The sequence below is a fragment of the Scomber japonicus genome, chromosome 19, assembly GCF_027409825.1.
Source record: "Scomber japonicus isolate fScoJap1 chromosome 19, fScoJap1.pri, whole genome shotgun sequence".
Taxonomy (NCBI): domain Eukaryota; kingdom Metazoa; phylum Chordata; class Actinopteri; order Scombriformes; family Scombridae; genus Scomber; species Scomber japonicus.
In genome coordinates, this window is record NC_070596.1 from 7,413,478 (window position 1) to 7,430,617 (window position 17,140).

A 17,140-nucleotide genomic window follows, 5' to 3' on the forward strand; every position below is an offset into this window, starting at 1 on the left:
ACACTGTTGCTAGACTACATTATATGGACACCCACATAGTTTGCAGCTTCCAACTATGTGGAAAATCCTTTGCTATTTCAACATGAAAACACCCTAATGTACTAAGCCAGGACCATAGCGAAATTGATCTCCCAGGTTGGTGTGGGAGATCTTGACTGGCCTATATAAAACTTTGAGCTTTTTTGGGATGTTCAACAATCACATTTAGGTGTCAGTTTTAGGTGTGTACATGCTTTTGGTTATACAGTGTAAGAAACAGCATGCGGTTGATGATAATAACAATTCAGAAACTTTTATCTCTACAACCACACCAAATCGCCCAGTCTTCCTCCGAAGTCTTACCACTTACGTGCATGTGCCTGGAAAATGGAAACACAATAGTAGAATAAATACATGTTTCGAATTTCATATATGTGTTTCAGAAATAAGTACATGTCTGCAGTAGAGGTTATTAGCTAAGTGGACTTCAGAGTCTTGCGACAGATGCTTTTATAGATGAAAGATGTATTTTTTGGCTCTTAGTGGGGCTCGGACCAGAGTGGCTGCCTGGCAGGGAAGCTGTCAGACTCCGGGTCTTTGGAGACATGTAATGGCCAGTGTTTGTTATTATAAGAAAGGAGTCATGAGAAGTCAATGAACAACGGCCAAGTCAATAGTTCTGGGTAATTACTGCGGGGATTTCAACTGCTGGGATTTCAACTTTGAGCAGCATTGAGACTTTTTCTGGAAGGCACTATGGTGGTCCTTCTGCTTTTAACCGTTGATGGCGATCAGGAGGTTGACAGCGTAAAGTTGGATGTAGAAAGATGATATGTATTTCAGCTGGTGATGGTTTTTTGTGTGTTGTATTTGTCCTGCATACACGCTTTGAGTTTCTCCACTCCATGCTGTCTCCTACTTTAAGCTTCAGTGTCAGTTTTTAGAAAAGTCCTTCATTCCTCAAACAGACAGGAACCATGTTGCCCTTGAGAGCTGTTTAAATTGGTATCCATAATCATTACCATAACCATTTGTGTGGTGGAGTGCATGACACCCTCACTGCTTTTATTTGAAGGTGCAATCTGATGCGACACTTCATTTTTGCCCTCATGCCCAAGAAAACTGTGTGTTCTACCATATGGGGATGCCTGAATGGCAGATTCACAACTCATTGTGTATTCAGGTCCCATATCAATGCATGCAGAGAAATCAGTGCTTTTATAGTTTCATCCTTGTTTCTCAGTGTCTGTTCAATCTATAAATGCAGGATAAAAGTACAAAGAGAGGCTTCCACAAGAGCCATCATATTATAAGATTCCTAACCAAAGCGTGGAAAGCTCCATCAGTACTGATTAGTGTTGATCAGCTCACTACGAATTCCCAGCACTGAAGAAGTATCAGATTTTTACTTAAGTAAACATTACAATACACAATGTAAAAGTAGCCAGTTAGTCATCTTTAGCAGTTTCCCAGTGTCACCATTAACTGCCCCCGAAATACTGACACTACTCATACTGTGTTGGAAATGTGTCTGTTTCGTCTCAGTTCAGCTGATGCTGCTAAACGCTCCCCTTTGTTAAATGAACGAGCAGAGATATATTATGTTGCCTCGGTGCTAAGTGAGGTCCAGATTGAATTTGCGCTGTAGATATTGGCTATTTCAGAAAGTCAATAAACAAATGAATCAGGGTGGATATTGAATGAGGAGCAGGGGGAAGATTGCAGAGAGGCAGTGACCACGAGCGTCTGAGGTGATGAGAAAAACAGACGAGTCAAAATGAGGAGAGGGGAGATGGGTATAAATGAACCAATTTTGTTCAGAGCGCTTTGTAAATAAACAACATTGTAATTATGCTTCACGCATTTTTAAGACAACACACTCAGAACTCTGCTCTCGGTCTCAGTTGCGTCCAGCCATATGAACCACATTAACCGCTCTGAGACGCCTTTTCTTTTTTCTCAGCATGTAAGTAGGAAAATTGTGCTTGTAGCTGTGATTGCATTTAATGTTTCCAGGCAATACCTACACAGTGGACGAATTCATGTGAGTTGGATGATGGAAATAGGTGTTCTTAAAATGTAAGGTCGAGATCACACAGAGGCATTTTGCTTTGAGCAAAACACTTCAATTCCACTATATTCATATAGAAAGATTGCTTTCAGTGCCATGTGATGCACCTTCAACCCACATCAACTGCAAAGCTGCAGTGGGGCTTTGCATTCTGCCTTGTGTTTTGGTTGCTTTATATGGTATAAATGGATGCTCTGTTATTTAATGTTAAAAAACGTCAGAAAGTTCTGATTAATACACACTTTAGCTGTTTGAATATGCCATTGCCAGCAAAGCACAGACTCAGTTTAAAGGAGTGTCAATTAGATTGTCATGTATCTAAAGTCTGCTTTTGTCTAAGCCGTTTTCTTCTAAAGCTTGAGAAATGGCTCTTCAGTTTTGGCTACCCATTGCTGACACAGCTGGATACAAGTTAACCATTATATTGTGTATGTGTGTGTCTCTGTTTGGTTGCCTGGCAACCGCAGTAGATAATGTGCCTCGGTGAAATCGGGGGTTTTTGTGTGTGTGTGTGTGTGTGTGTGTGTGAGTTTTTACGTGTGTGGTGCTCCATTTGCTTTGTGCTTGACACGCTCCTGTGGGATCAGGGGGGCCGAAGGTGCCCAGACCGAGCTCACATTGATCCAAAATCAATCAGATCACCTCTAGATGAGGTCTGGCTTACTGAATCTCAGTACAAACAAAATCGGATCCTGAGAGAATTTCCCCCCCGATGTCAAACGATAAAAGACGGAAAAGACATTTAACCACGTCCTGAGATGTTCAGCCTCCCTAAGTGGAGTTAAGAGGATTAAACAGATTTGACTGTACACTAGGGTGTGAAAATCAGTTTCTGCTTTTGTCCTGTGAAGTCTACAAAGGGAATGAGCAGAATTAGTGATCATAATTAGAGTTACATATGGTATGAATGATAAAATGATAACATACAGAAATATCTGAGCGGCAAGAGAATAATAAATCAATAGGAATGAGACCCAGAGATGAAGTAAATGCTGCCACAGCTGGATATTATCGACCAGTGCATGAATGATTGATAAAAACAATTATTTTAATAAGGCTGGGTGATCAATCAAAAGTGGCTGGTCAGGCTTTTTATTGATCTTACTGGTCAGAAATCTAATTTGGGATACATTTAGAGAACATGTAATAGTGGCTGTGTTAGAAAGAGGGAATAAATAACCCTGCTTTAATAATATCTCATATTATATAAGTCAGAAGTGTATCTTACCACTTTTCGACTTTGCTAAGAATCACTATTAGTTCCCTGCCTGTTGTACAATTGCAGTGCTTAGTCCTTTGGCTAATTATGTTGCCATCCAATCCTAATGAAAGAGTCTAAATGATAGTGTAGCTGGAGGCAATGGCAGACCTTTAATCTGTCCTGATCAGGCATTAGGAGTCCCTAATAGGAGAATAAATCTGCCCGATTTGCCAAAGGCCTAATCAATAGAAGGCCGAGCGGGCAAAGCCTAGGAACACTGAGCCCTGATGAGGAGCCAGACATAGCCAATCATACTCTGAGCACGACAGCGTCTGTGACATGAAGAGAGAGGGTGCTCAGAAAACCAGCTTTTTTTCTTTTCCAGGAGCATTATTTGCCAGTAACCATGACTCAGTGTGGCTGAAAAGAGAAATGTTAAAAATCCAAGAGGAAAGGGATTAAATGACACTCACACTGGTTCTAATTTCAGAGGCAGAACTCAGTAAGGAGTCTATTTAATTCTGCAGTCTGTAACCAGCAGGGTGTTTACTCTTTTTAGGGCAGAAACTGAGAAAAATCAGTTCAGGTAACATCTTTTATCTTCTTCTTCTTTTTTTAAGGCACAGAGAGTGTAGTAAAAGGTGGCTTCTACTACTACTCATTACTCATGCTACTCATTAATCTGAAAGCCAAGAAAGTGACATGCAATACAGTTTTGATTGGCGACAAGGTGTGCGTTATTTTCAGCTAACCGCACCACGTCCTCATGAAACACCCCCTTTTTTTTTTCTTTTTTTTTTTTTTGTTTCACTCGGGTATCTCAGCTTGGATTTAGGGATGAATGCAGAAAGCCTGTGTAAGAGTCTGGGGGCTTGGGGTTGGGGGTGGGGTTTTAATTCTATGGTTCATGAGATTTTAATTATAGAGGCTGGATGGATGTAATGAATGACAAGAGAAGATATGCTGCATTATGGGAAGTGTAGGATCCAGTAAATTTAGATCTTGACCTCCAACTGAAAGGAAGTTTAATATTAAACGACTGGAGTACTGTATTAATAAATATATCAATATTTAAAATATGTTACTAATTGGCTGTGAGTGGGCATCTCAGATGTGTAGAGGTAACACCTCGTATTTGAAAGTTAGTTAAAGTTTCTATTTAAAGAGAGCATCTTTTCTCTATGATTTAATGTATTTGTTCATATATAACAGGGATGATACAGGTGAACACTTACATAAGAAAAAGCAATGGAGCAGATGTATCATATAGAATATGGTGGACAAAGTGTATATAATTGTTCTTAATGTGTGTCAGTAACATCTGGATGGTTCAGTGGTTCTCCAGTTAACCTCCTCTGCCTCTTTGGTCTTTGACAGCCAGTTGTAGTTATTGACCGAAGCTTCTTCACATGGCCTTTTAACCTCCTGTGCAAACACTATGGTAACAGCAATCTGTGGCTACTGTGTTAAATCCCTGGGAAACAATAATCCCACTGTCATCTCCAGGGAAACAAAAGCCAGGTAAGGTGTGTTTTTTTTTTTTTTTTCCTTTATCGGTATGTTTGATTCACGAGTAGCGGTTTGTAAGTGGTCGGGCGGGGGCGAGAGTCGGCGCTCGTGTCGACTTCAAAGTTGTGGTTTCCTTTCATGTAGCTCTCAGGCGACGGAGGGCTAACACAATGGGAGGCTTCAAAGTATGGATGCAGAGACTACAGAGGTCGGGTCACTTTAGCTCACGCACGCACCCGGCAGCATGAATAAATGTTGCCTTTGAACGTCTGCCAAAACGCTGCCGTCTGATCATGTAGGTCGTGGCTCGATATGGGCTGGGTTTGTACCTGGGTGTATGTGTGTGTTTGTGTGTGTACAGTATTTGATGCACCTGAGGACTGAGCTTATGGTTGAGGTTAAATAGAATTTTATTATATACGCTTAATTTCACTCAAATCCCTCATTGAATCTGTTTCTGTCTATTTTGTCAACACTATGTGACATTTTTACACTGTAGATCAGGGGTCTTCAACGTTTTCCAGGCCAAGGACCCCCAAAATGATGGAGAGATGGAGCGGGGACCCCCTACTTTTACATATTGTATAAAATTGTGTTTTATATTAAACTGGTCCTATAGTGCCATGTATAAATGTACCTTGTTATTGTGCATTCAATACTAAGATATTCAAATAATACCAGACATCCCAACCTGCAAAAGTCCTCCTCGTTGGCGGGACAGGTGGCGTGAATGAACCGGTGCCCAGCTTGAAAGAGCTCCTATGTGTCACTGAATGTGTGCATTGCTGACTGAAAGACGTCTTCTGCCTCCATGTATCTGTTCACTACAGTGTGTTGGATTCAAAGACATATTGTATTTGTATTTAAAGACATTTCAATTTGTGGAAAAAATTGCGAAGGGGAATATAAAAAAAATGTCTAATCAACCAAAATTTTCGCGACCCCCCTGCAGTACCTCTGCGGACCCCCTGTTGAAGACCTCTGCTGTAGATAAATGTTTTAAGCAAAAAACCAGCTGATTTGTTGCAAAGAAGTTGCCAAATATATTCAATTTTGCAGTTTTTCCATCAACTTTGGTGAAGCACACCCACAATCACTCTGCCATGTTCAGTCCTTTTTAGAATACATCTGGATCTCAGAGTTAACACACACACACACACACTTGTTTGACATCAGCAGTTACAGACAACATCTGTATAGCACAATATAGAAGAGACCTACACTTGTTGTACATTGAAGATAAGACAAGACATTAGTTTCCTCTCTCTTAAACCTGAAAGAATAATCTCATTTTTAGTCCAGACTGGGTCTTGTTTTTTGTTTTTTTGCAGTTGTGGCCATCATTTCTGTTTCTAATAATAACATTGTACTGGCTAAGTTAATTGCTGAGACCCGGGTGCCTGGCAACACCCTCATTTTCTCAGTATTGTTATTTTTGGCTGCGGTTCTGTCCAGTTGAGGTAAAATTTGGAGTAGGAGGGAAGGGTTTTTCCTTTTTGTCTTTACTCAGCTGCATCCTGAATGCTCATAATTTACTATATCCTAATGCACACAGATGTATGTATATAGTTTTAAGGCTTTCATGATGCTTTCAGTGACATGTATACGCATTTATAGACACAATCACCTATTTATTTATTTATTTTTTAAAGATATTTTTAGTCCAGTTGGATGTTTTCTCAGAGGTGTCTCACTTTGATTATAGAGCTTCCCCTCCTAGTGATGTTATTGATCCTTTTCTCAGTATCTGCTCGACTGACAGATGTGGTTATTGACCTGACAGCTGTGAGGTTTGTGTTGGGTTTCTTGTGTGTGTGCGTGCGTGTGTGTGTGTGTGTGTCGGTTGTGTTTCTCGGTTCAGGCTGTTCTGCTTAATGTCTTGGAGCCAGTTAGCGATCTCTTCAGTGAGTGCTCTGGTGAACACTGTGTGCTCTGTGAGGCCGGCTGAGTGCTGCTGATGCTGATGCCATGTTGTCCACATCGGCAGGAGACCGACTCCGGCACCGCCCGGCTCTGTGAGGTCTGTCTGTCGGGCAGCAGCAGGTGGGAAGTCAGCAAAACTGCTCGTCTTCCCGCTCACGCTCTCACAGAGATGTGGTCGGGAATACAGAATTGAAGTCGAGCCGCAGCTAATGGTTATTTTAATTATTGATTGATGTATTATTATTGTTTGACTGCTCCATGAATCATTTAGTCTATAAAATGTTGAAACGGGTCTATGACAACATCACAGAGCTCAGGGTGATTTTTTCATTGCTTGTTTTGTCTGATCGACAGACCCAAACCCTTAAATATTCAAGTGAGAATGATATAAAACAACAGCAACAAATCAGAAAACCAGAAAATGTGTCATATTTCTCGCTTGATAGATGACTCACACAATTAAAAAACAATCACAATTGGTGTTAGTTAATCATTTGCATAAACTACAGAATAAAATGAAGACTTTCCGGCTTCAGAGATTTAAAATAACATGAACAACAAGATAAGAAAGACATAGTGGTTCTAAAGGTCATACTCACAACAACGGTAGAAAAAGAGAAGAAAACAATGACATAATAAGAGAAAGCAGAGTACATAAAATTCCTTCACTGTGTTGGAGTCAACGACTATTGTTTATGACAGCAGTAAAGGTTGTAGAGCTGCTCAGAGTACTGCTGAGTGAGCTAATACTAAAAAACCCCTAACATTATTATACAGGCATATGTTCTCATATGTTCTAAACCTGGTAATAAGACTATATCACATTTCACCAATAAACATCAGAGGTTTCAAGTTTCCACATCACACTTGTGTAAGTTGCATATTTACCAGGATTGGCTTAGACTCCTTGTGATGTCATAAAATAATGCTTGCACAAGCTCGCCTTAAAGTCAGATTTAAGGTGAGCACAGAGAAACGTTCCACTTTAAGCAGATGAATGTGAAAACAGGCTTTTAGTGTCAAAGTCTGCAAGATGAAGTTCAACCATCACAGTAAAGTAACAATAAACAAAACACATTGTTGAGCGTAGGAGGACTTAATGTTTGTCATATTGATTCAAGACATGTGCCAGTTATAAATAAGAGTTTGTATTCCTGTAAAGCTTCTTATACCCACCTGTGTACAACTTTCCCTATTGTCATTTTCCAGCTCTCACACAGAAAGATTCAATTTTCTTTACATGGCTCCAAATCACAACAAAAATGATCTCAGACTATGCTTTTTAATTTAGACCGTACTCTTAATCCCACCCACAGAGCTCTGATTGGCTCAGTTGTTTTTCCATCACTACATAACATTATGTAACTTAATAATAACAATAATAATAAGATAACAGTGTGAGCACTACAACTGACATATATTTAGCTGGTCTATTAGTGGTTCTATCATTATGAACTCATCATGTTGTGTTTGTCTCATTAATCACCTGCAGTATTCTGCTCCAGCGGTCAAAGTTTGGTAATGAGCTCAAACGATCAATAGATTATTATCAAACTGTCAATGACAGATAAAGTTGTTGGGGGGCATTTCATACCTTCATTACACAGCTGACTGTAGAGATATGACAGAAAGCAGAGGAGAGAGAGAGTCAGGAAGTGATGTGTAACAAAAGCCCCGACTATGATGTGACATTTCAGTTCATGGTGGGCAACTTGACCCTGAAGCTTCAGTTTATTGTCAGTTCAAAGCCACATTTTGACGAGGCTGTGACACTTGTCCATATGTAAATTTAAACATCACCCAAGCTCATTTATACATATTCATGATTATCACGTTGGGACATGACAAGTGACTCGACAAATTGACTAATCGCAGCTCGTACCAACCAGCAGGCAAACCCCACTTCATCAATATTTATGAAAACAGAGAATACAGTTAGCCAAAGTGAGTCAGAATAACAGTGTGGATGCAACCAACGTATCCAGCTCTCCTTTCTCCTGTTGCCATCACGCTTTTATTTATGTCTGAATAAAATGGCTGTTAGCTCGATGGCTTTACATACACCAGCCCCCCCCCCCGCCAGATATATGTCATTGTGATGACTTATATCTGGCAGGTTCTTGGCAAGGTGCTCACATTCTGCATCGTCTGCTCCAGTTGTGACATGCAGCTGCTGTTAGGTGAGCACGGCTCGTAGTATAAAAGCTTTCAAAGAATAACTTAATTTGGCTCAGTGGGATGTTGGCAAGCATACAAAGACACACTAAAGCACACATTAATCACTGATTTGTTAGACTAATTGTGTAAACAAAGTACACACAATCATTCATACAGTACTAGAACACACACAGAAACCCAAAAACGTGAGTAAGCTCTCTCTTGCTCTTTCTCTTACACACAAACACAACCTCACACGCACAACTTGGTGTCTCTGTTGGCTCAGCCGCTGAGGTTCCAGTCAAGCGTGTCTGAAAGTGATGCTTGTCATTTCCTGTAGGCAGAGGAAGTGCACTACACCACAGCTGATGTGGCAGACTATAGCAGGTTTCCCTCTTTACACATGACTCAGTCCCAAGCTAATCACACACGTGTTGTTTCCTGGCAAACATCGGCCGTTTCAAAGGCAGGTAACCCAGCCGCATTCTGTAGGAAAGAGAGAGAGAGAGAGAAAGGAGAGAGAGACAGTCATGTAACAGGTGTTTTTTAATTATCTTATTTTTGTTTTGATCCTTCAGTGAAAACATTACATCCTTAATGAATTAAAATTATGTCTAGGGATCCAACTAAGTACTTTTTTCAGTATTGAATAATCTCTCTGTTGTTTTGGTAATATTTTAATTGTGTAAAATGTCAAAAGAATCTGAAAAACTATCAATAGTTTCCTTATTGATGTCTTCAATTTACCTGTTTTGTCCAAAACTGTTGTTTTTCTGTACTAGTGACTTTAACAATTAATCAATTACCAAAACTGTAATATCAGTAGTAGCTGTAGTCATTTTCTGTCATCATCATTAATAAACATAATAATAATAATAATAATAATAATGACAATATAATGATAATAATAAAAAATAAAAAAAATTACCAAAGCTGTTATGAGCCTTTTTCTGTCATTGTTTCAGCATATCAATAATAATAATGATAATAAATAAATAAGCAAATAAATAAATAAATAATAATGACTAATAATGAATCAGGTACCAAATCTGTTATGAGTAACCGTTTCAGCATATTTATAAAAATAAAACAAATAATAATAATGATAATAATAACACACACAAACACACAGAAAAGGTCATAATGATACATTTTATTTATAGACACCTTTCAAAGCACTCAGAAACACCTTACAAAGAATGCAAACAATATAAGTGATACAGTTTAGCTCCATCTTCAAGCAATACTGTGTAAAATAAATAATAAACTGGAACAGGGAAGGGTTTAAATGATGATGGTGTAAAGATACATCTGTAAAAGATACAGATGAGAGGCCAACACACTTTAAACATCTGGCCTCATATAAGTGAAATTGTAGAAGTAGAAATGATAGAAGATGTCCATCAGTAGAACAACACATTATGCATTATCTCTACAGTAGTTCTTTCTTTAATGTGCTGATTAAAGATGACACATGTCTCAGTGGGATTATTGTAACAGTACAACAAATGAAATGTTAATACAATAGATGGATGCAAATCACATACATTACATATATACTGACTTTAACGTGTAGTTTTAATGGTTACATGATACTAACAGTCAACATCATAAGCCTACATGTTGTCAGTGTGGTCCTTTGCATCAACCTTAGAAACACCACATACCATAAACGTTTAAAACACATGAGATCTAGTGAGGAGCTTTAAACGTCCCCCTGTTCAGTGCCCCTCCAGCAGGAAGAGGGTCAGCTCTCAGCTCTCAGCTCTTAGCTTTCAGCTTTCATCGTTGATGGCGGGTTAGCGAGGCTCACACAGCTCCCGGTAAATAGCGAAGACCTTTGAATCCTCCAGCCTGCAGTCAGCCGCACTAAAGAGAATGTCAGCATCACGTTGCATGTGTTGTCTATCAAAGAAGCAAGATTGACATTTCAGACTGCAGGGTGTTTATGTGACCGTCACCTGTGACACACACACACACACACACACACACACTTCTGCATCATAAATATTTCTGAAGTGTGAATCACTCGATGGAGAAGATGCCTCAGTTTGTAACCAGACGTTGTCAAGTTCAAGGAGAGCAACCATGTGAAAAACACTGTTATTTACAGCCGTGACTGAAATCATCCAGCTTTAATAAGTAAATATTTACTGCTCTTCATCATCCCAACTAATAAACCTCAATCTTAATAGATCTGGTGACAATTCTGTCTCATCTCATCAGTCTTGTGCAGCAATTTTGACACTGAAAACCATATTCTACTGTATTCATTGTTGTCATCCAGTATTTTTACTCACTTGTGAGCCACATCAAAGATAAATATCATTTGCCTTGTGATGGACAAAGTTTAACTGATTTGTCAGGTTTTTTTAATTTAATGACTGGATTAGTCAAAATCATACATTCTCACCTGGAGGATTATATCCACGTCACTCATTCCTAAATTCTAGAAAAGAGCAGCAGTGTAGAGAGAAATAGATCGGAATGATATTTAACACTTTCAAGTAGGTTATCAGGTTTCTTTTATATCTCAGTAGAAAGTAATATAGAGATTATGATCTCATAGCACAGAGTCCTTTATTCTTTTCAGTCTACAGTTTAATGTAGCTCAAGCTGATCATTTATGATTTCTTTGTGTGTTTATAATTGCTTGCGTGTCATGAGTGTCACCTGTTTGTCACATTAGACAGTCAACAGTCATTATAATAGTCAACAAGTATCCCAGAGGAGATGCAATGTGCCTCACAGCACACTAAACTTACTGTATATATATCTGTACATTAATGCTGTGTACTAACAAACAACTCAACACACACACACACACACACACACACACACACACACACACACACACACACACACACACACAAAAAAACATAACACATTCAAACTAAATTGATATACAGAAGGAGAAATGTTAATTGAGAATTACATAATATTCCAGCAGTGGAGAACACAAAAACACAAAGGTCCCGTTGAGCTTTGTAGACAAGAAGTGAAATTTTGCAATAAATTCTTAAACTAGCCAGAAGCCAACACAGAGATGTGAGAACAGGTGTGATAAAATGACTTGGCATTTTGAGTCAATTGTAGATGAATAAAAGGAAGCATTGCAACAGATTAACTGTGAGTTGAATAATATTGGCAACAATATCATTTCATTTTACTCCACTCCACAGGATTACTGTCTTTCTTGCATTCATAACAAAAACTGTCTGATGCAAATGAAGTTGCATGACTAATGTCCTTTAGCTCCATTTAATTACCATATGACTTCTGCTCTACACTTTGTTGCACGTTTATCGGTGTCTTTTACAATATTGACCCCTCAGGACCTCTCACATCTGAAATGCAAGCACGTTGAAACTAGCATGAATACTGAATCATCTAAAGGCGTCTCGCTTTAGTCAGCCAGCCAGCATCACCCTCCTCATTCCCTCTGACTTCACCCCCAAGGGCAGCGGCTGCACCACAAAATGGGCCCCACTTGGTGATATTGCCAGTGTGATGGATGAATTTGCGCCCCTTGTTTCTTCTGAGCTGTATCTCCCGGCTCTTAAAGTGCTGGAGAGTGGCATTTTGTGGTGTTCCCTCCTGCTCCCAAACATCTGCGTAATGGAGCAACTTCTGGCACACAGAGAGCATCTCCTTCTCGCTCCCTGCCGCCTGCAGCTTCAGGCCGATCGGAGGGCGTGGGGAGTTTTGTTTGCACTGTGCGGTGAGAGAAACAGCATTCCTCCTCCGTTTTTTTTTCTTCCCTTCTGTCTCATTAGATCCACCAGGAGGATGCTGCCGCTGCCGAGGCACTTGCCGCCTCCTCCTACTCTCCACCTCGTCTTCTCTTCGTCTCGCCTCAGTGGAGAGGCGCTCTGTTTGTTCACCCTCCCCGGCCCCCGTGTAAGCTCTCTCACTGTGGAATAACCGACGGAGTCACACACAGAGAGGTGTAGGGCACAACACAGAGGAGGGAATATGAGGGGGATAAGAGAGGCTGAGATCAAAGTGCTTAAGTATTAGCTACCACAACATACAGTATACATAACCTTATGTACTTCATCCTATTCTGTTATTACGTTTGAGCCTCAGCGTGCGTCGTTTCAACATTTTTGTTTTCCATTTGCTGCGCCTTTGTATAACCATCTAACATTAAAGTGTACTTATCAGTCACTCAGTACACAACTCTCAGCCGTACTGTATGCTAACCTGTACTAGTCTACTGTGCAGACAGGGAACTGAATGTACTGTACTCTCCTTTTGTGACAGTATGTACAGAAAGTTGTCTTGCTATAACTAATAGCTGTTAGCTCTGGGTATTGTTTTGGACTGTTGTTTCTTGCTTTTTTAATACTTTTGTTTTACTCCTTTTGGCTGGCTAGTATTTTGCCGTGTAATTGGGCTCCAAACCATTTTTCATAGATGTTTTTTTCTTTTTTTTATGTAGCACCTTGTCAGTTCGGTTTCAGGATGTTTTGGGATTGCAGTGTCTACCTATCACCCAATCAGTCCACCACTTTGTTCCTCTCAAAAACTATTAGATGGATTGCCATGAAATTCATGCCTTTTAAAGATTAATTTCAGTGTCTTTCATTTTAGGACCTTTATTAGGCAAAAATGTCAGTGTCCAGTACATTGGTTAAGGACCAAATATCTGAAAAACTAATGACATTCCCATCAGCCTCAGCAGCACTTTGTGTTTTGTGCTAATTTGAAAATGTCAGCATGCCAAACATCTGCATAGTAGCATTGTCATTGTGAGCATATTAGCATGATGATGTTAGCATTTGAGAGGAGATAAACAAGCGTGACTGTGAAGGCCATAACATCTTATTCATGTCATTTTCATACTCATCAAACCATTTCCACCAACTACCCTTCGTGGCCTATGGATGGGGGCATTGTCACCCGGGAAAAGACCACTCCCATCAGGATAGAAATGCTTCATCACAGGCTAAAGGCGCTCTTAGAACACATTTGTATTGATTTGCTGTGATCCATCTCTCTAAGGGGACAAGTGGACCGAAACCATGCCAGTAAAAGTCCCCCACAGTATAACAGAGCCACCAGATCCCCTCTCTGTAGGGGTCAAGCATTCAGGCCTGTACTGTTCTCTCGGTGCACACCACACATCCCTTTGTCCACTTGTTAAAAATATGGTAAAGGCTGACTCATCTGACCAGTGCCTATGGTTTTTGCACCGCTGAACTCTCAAATGTACATACATAGTGTTTATGCACTGCAAACCTACTATAATATCTCCCTCTATGTAATTGTGGATTGACCCTTCTTATGACAGACTGATCATGTCTTGCATTGACGTTCTCAGTCACCTGAGGAAGAGTTGCTCAAATAGTTGACAGTTGGTGTCTTTGTGAAGTGCTGTAGACTCTTTAGAGCAGAAAGTCTGTCTCTGTGTGTAAGTACACCTGTAAAGTTAAAGATAGCATGTAGAAGTCTTTACCCTTACTGTTCTGTCCTCCCTTGCCTTTGTGTTGGCTTGTTATTGCTCGTGAGCCATTGATCCTGGCGGTGGAGCCTATTGATATGATGACCAGCTTGCTCTACAGAATCCTTGTTATCCATACTTCAGGGATCACAGACTGACTCTGGGGATGCTTTGTGTGTGTGTGTGTGTGTGTGTGTGTGTGTGTGTGTGTGTGTGTGTGTGTGTGTGTGTGTGTGTGTGTGTGTGTGTGTGTGTGTGTGTGTGTGTGTGTGACTGTGTGTGAATGTTTAGTTTTCTTTGGTCTCTTCAGTTGTTTGAGCAATGTAAAAAAAAATGTACTGTTGTAGCACTGTAACCCTAACCCTAACTAATCACAAAGCCGATGGTAACAAATTACTTTTTTCTAGTAAGTAGCCCAGTTTGCTCAGTCTTATTTATTCTTGTGCCTTTATTTGTGCAGATAATTAAAATCTAATCTTTAAACTGTGTCGCCAATAATGAGCAGAAATGTTGTTTTAGATGGTACTGGTGTAAATTATCTTCTCAAGTATGCCTTCCTTAGAATCATTAATTCAGTGGGCGTTTTCAGCTTTGCACAGCCATTATTGCAGTTTGAGTGCTAATGTTTTCCTGCTGCTAATTCGATGTTCTGTGACACCATAATTATGCCATCTCTTATCTAAGCAAATTGAGCAAACAAGGGAAGCTTGTATCTTTTAAGCTAAACACAACCTTTTGGCACTGTTGCCTAGCCCTATTGACAGCATGCTTGGTTATCTGACAATTCACCAATTCACAATAAGTCAATATTGACTCTAGAGGGATAGGTAGACTGGGTTAGGGTATGTGGGTGCAGTGAATTAGTGATATCTCTTGAGTATTCTGCTTGCTGAGGATCTCTTTCTCTTCATTGGTCTATATGATCATGTAGGCCTTCAGGCTAAATGTCTACTCAGCAGTGTGGGCGGTTGAAGAAGCCTGTTAACACTGAGAGTGGCGGTGTTAAGGATCGATCAGGTCCCGTACATCATTTGTCCTTCACAGTTCAAGGCCTCACTCAGCTGTAACCACTAAATTGATGTGCTCTTCACTAAGGCTGACTGTATGGATAAAATGTACATTTGAGAATCTGAATCACTTTCCATTTCCAGGCAGAGAGAGGGTTTTGGTATTGTTAGAGCTAAAAATGAGTTCAGAGGGTAGTGTTATTGGAAATATTGAAAGGATTTTCCCTTTGAATGTGTTTTGCAAGTTTAATAGCAATCTGGTTTCCACAAATTATGTGTAGAGAGTTGATATTTTGGCCTCATGATGCTGCAAGATGAAAAGTTTGCAGTGGAAAAGAAAAGGTTCGTAGCCTGATGTTGGATTAGGGGACTGTTCAGTGGGTTACTAAAATCCAGTAGCCAGTCCCTGGTTTGAGTCCGGCAAGGGACCTTTGTTGCATATACCCATATTTCTCTCTCCCCTTGTTTCCTGTCAGCCTCTATGCCAATGACCCCATCCTTTCAGGGTTTGTGATTACTGCATGCCAAAAGTAATGAATTTGAAGCAACTTTTCCAATAACGCAGCATACATTGCATCAGTTTTAAGAGCTTACTGTTCATCATTACCTATAGTTAGTTTCAGTCTGTATAAAACAACTTTTGGTACTTAAAGGATCTCAGGAATGCCCTGTATGTGGACATGTTGGTATTTGCTAGCCTTTAGTGTTAGCTTGCCAGAAAATCAAATCTACTTAAACTATCTAACGTTTCTTTCCCTGAAATGAGTCAGTAATTTAATTTAGTGCGCTCTACCATGTCAGGGCTGCTCCATAACAAAACCCTATGAAGCTTATGAAGCTTGTCACAAGTTTTAGGGAATAATAGTTCTACCCACTGGAGTCACAAGGGTGTTTGTTTGTGGAGGTTAAGGCTTGATTTTGGTTTGTGAAAGTGAATTGTATGTAGTGGCAAACATTCTTATAAGTTCATTTGTGCAAATCGGTTAAATTGTGATCTGAAGATTGTGATTCTTGTTCTTGATATACCACATCATGGACCACAGTATTTTTGAATTGATGGTGGCACTACATAAAAGGTTGGTAGGTCATCAGAAATCATCCACTGGAGATCTTGAGTAATTTGGCCCACAGATGTCAAGACACTGAAATGGTGGATGAGCCAACCGACACATCAATCCTTAGGCCCTTCTGCTAGCAGACCAAAAATACTGATTCTACAGGTGAGGAAAAAATACAGCACATAAAGTCATCTAGGATGATAACTGTTATTAACTCCATCCTAACACCTCTCCTATCCCATCCACACCATCCCTGACCTGTGCTTCCTCTGTTCCAAAGATAGAACACTGAATAAGAGAATGAAACTAGTTGAGAGTCTTTGCTGTCATGCGCCGAGACTAAAAGTCCCGAGAGAAGCAGGTGAGCTGTGTGTTGTGTGACTCTGAGGCCATCTCTGGAGAGCCCGCCAAATACTGGAGTGTAAATGGGAAAGTAAGAGGCTCACCCTTCCCCTACTAAGGCAAGCCTGATGTTTGTCCTTTAAGAAGCATACTCAAGGTCTTTCACTTTCACCGCCAAAGAACCAGCACCACAACTGTCTGCATCACTATTATTGCAGTCTACCGTATGCTGGAATACACGTTTAAAATGTATTTACTCAAAGTAAAGGTGAAAACATGCAGTCAATGCTAATGAGGAGGGCAGAGAGAACACACCACATCATACATACCCATCATACTTTCAAAAATCCCATCACATTCATTGTTTCTTCAATTATAAAGAAGGTCAAAAATAACTGGTTATCAAGGGCTTGAAAAACCTCATACACATTTCTTGTTTTGACCTGT

At 40.0% G+C, this 17,140-nt stretch overlaps 1 protein-coding gene across 1 annotated transcript in view; it reads left to right on the forward strand.

Annotated features, from left to right (window-relative positions):
- Positions 1-17,140, forward strand: part of cacna1bb (calcium channel, voltage-dependent, N type, alpha 1B subunit, b) — a 170,407-nt gene that overhangs the window by 10,339 nt on the left and 142,928 nt on the right. The window lies entirely within an intron of this gene.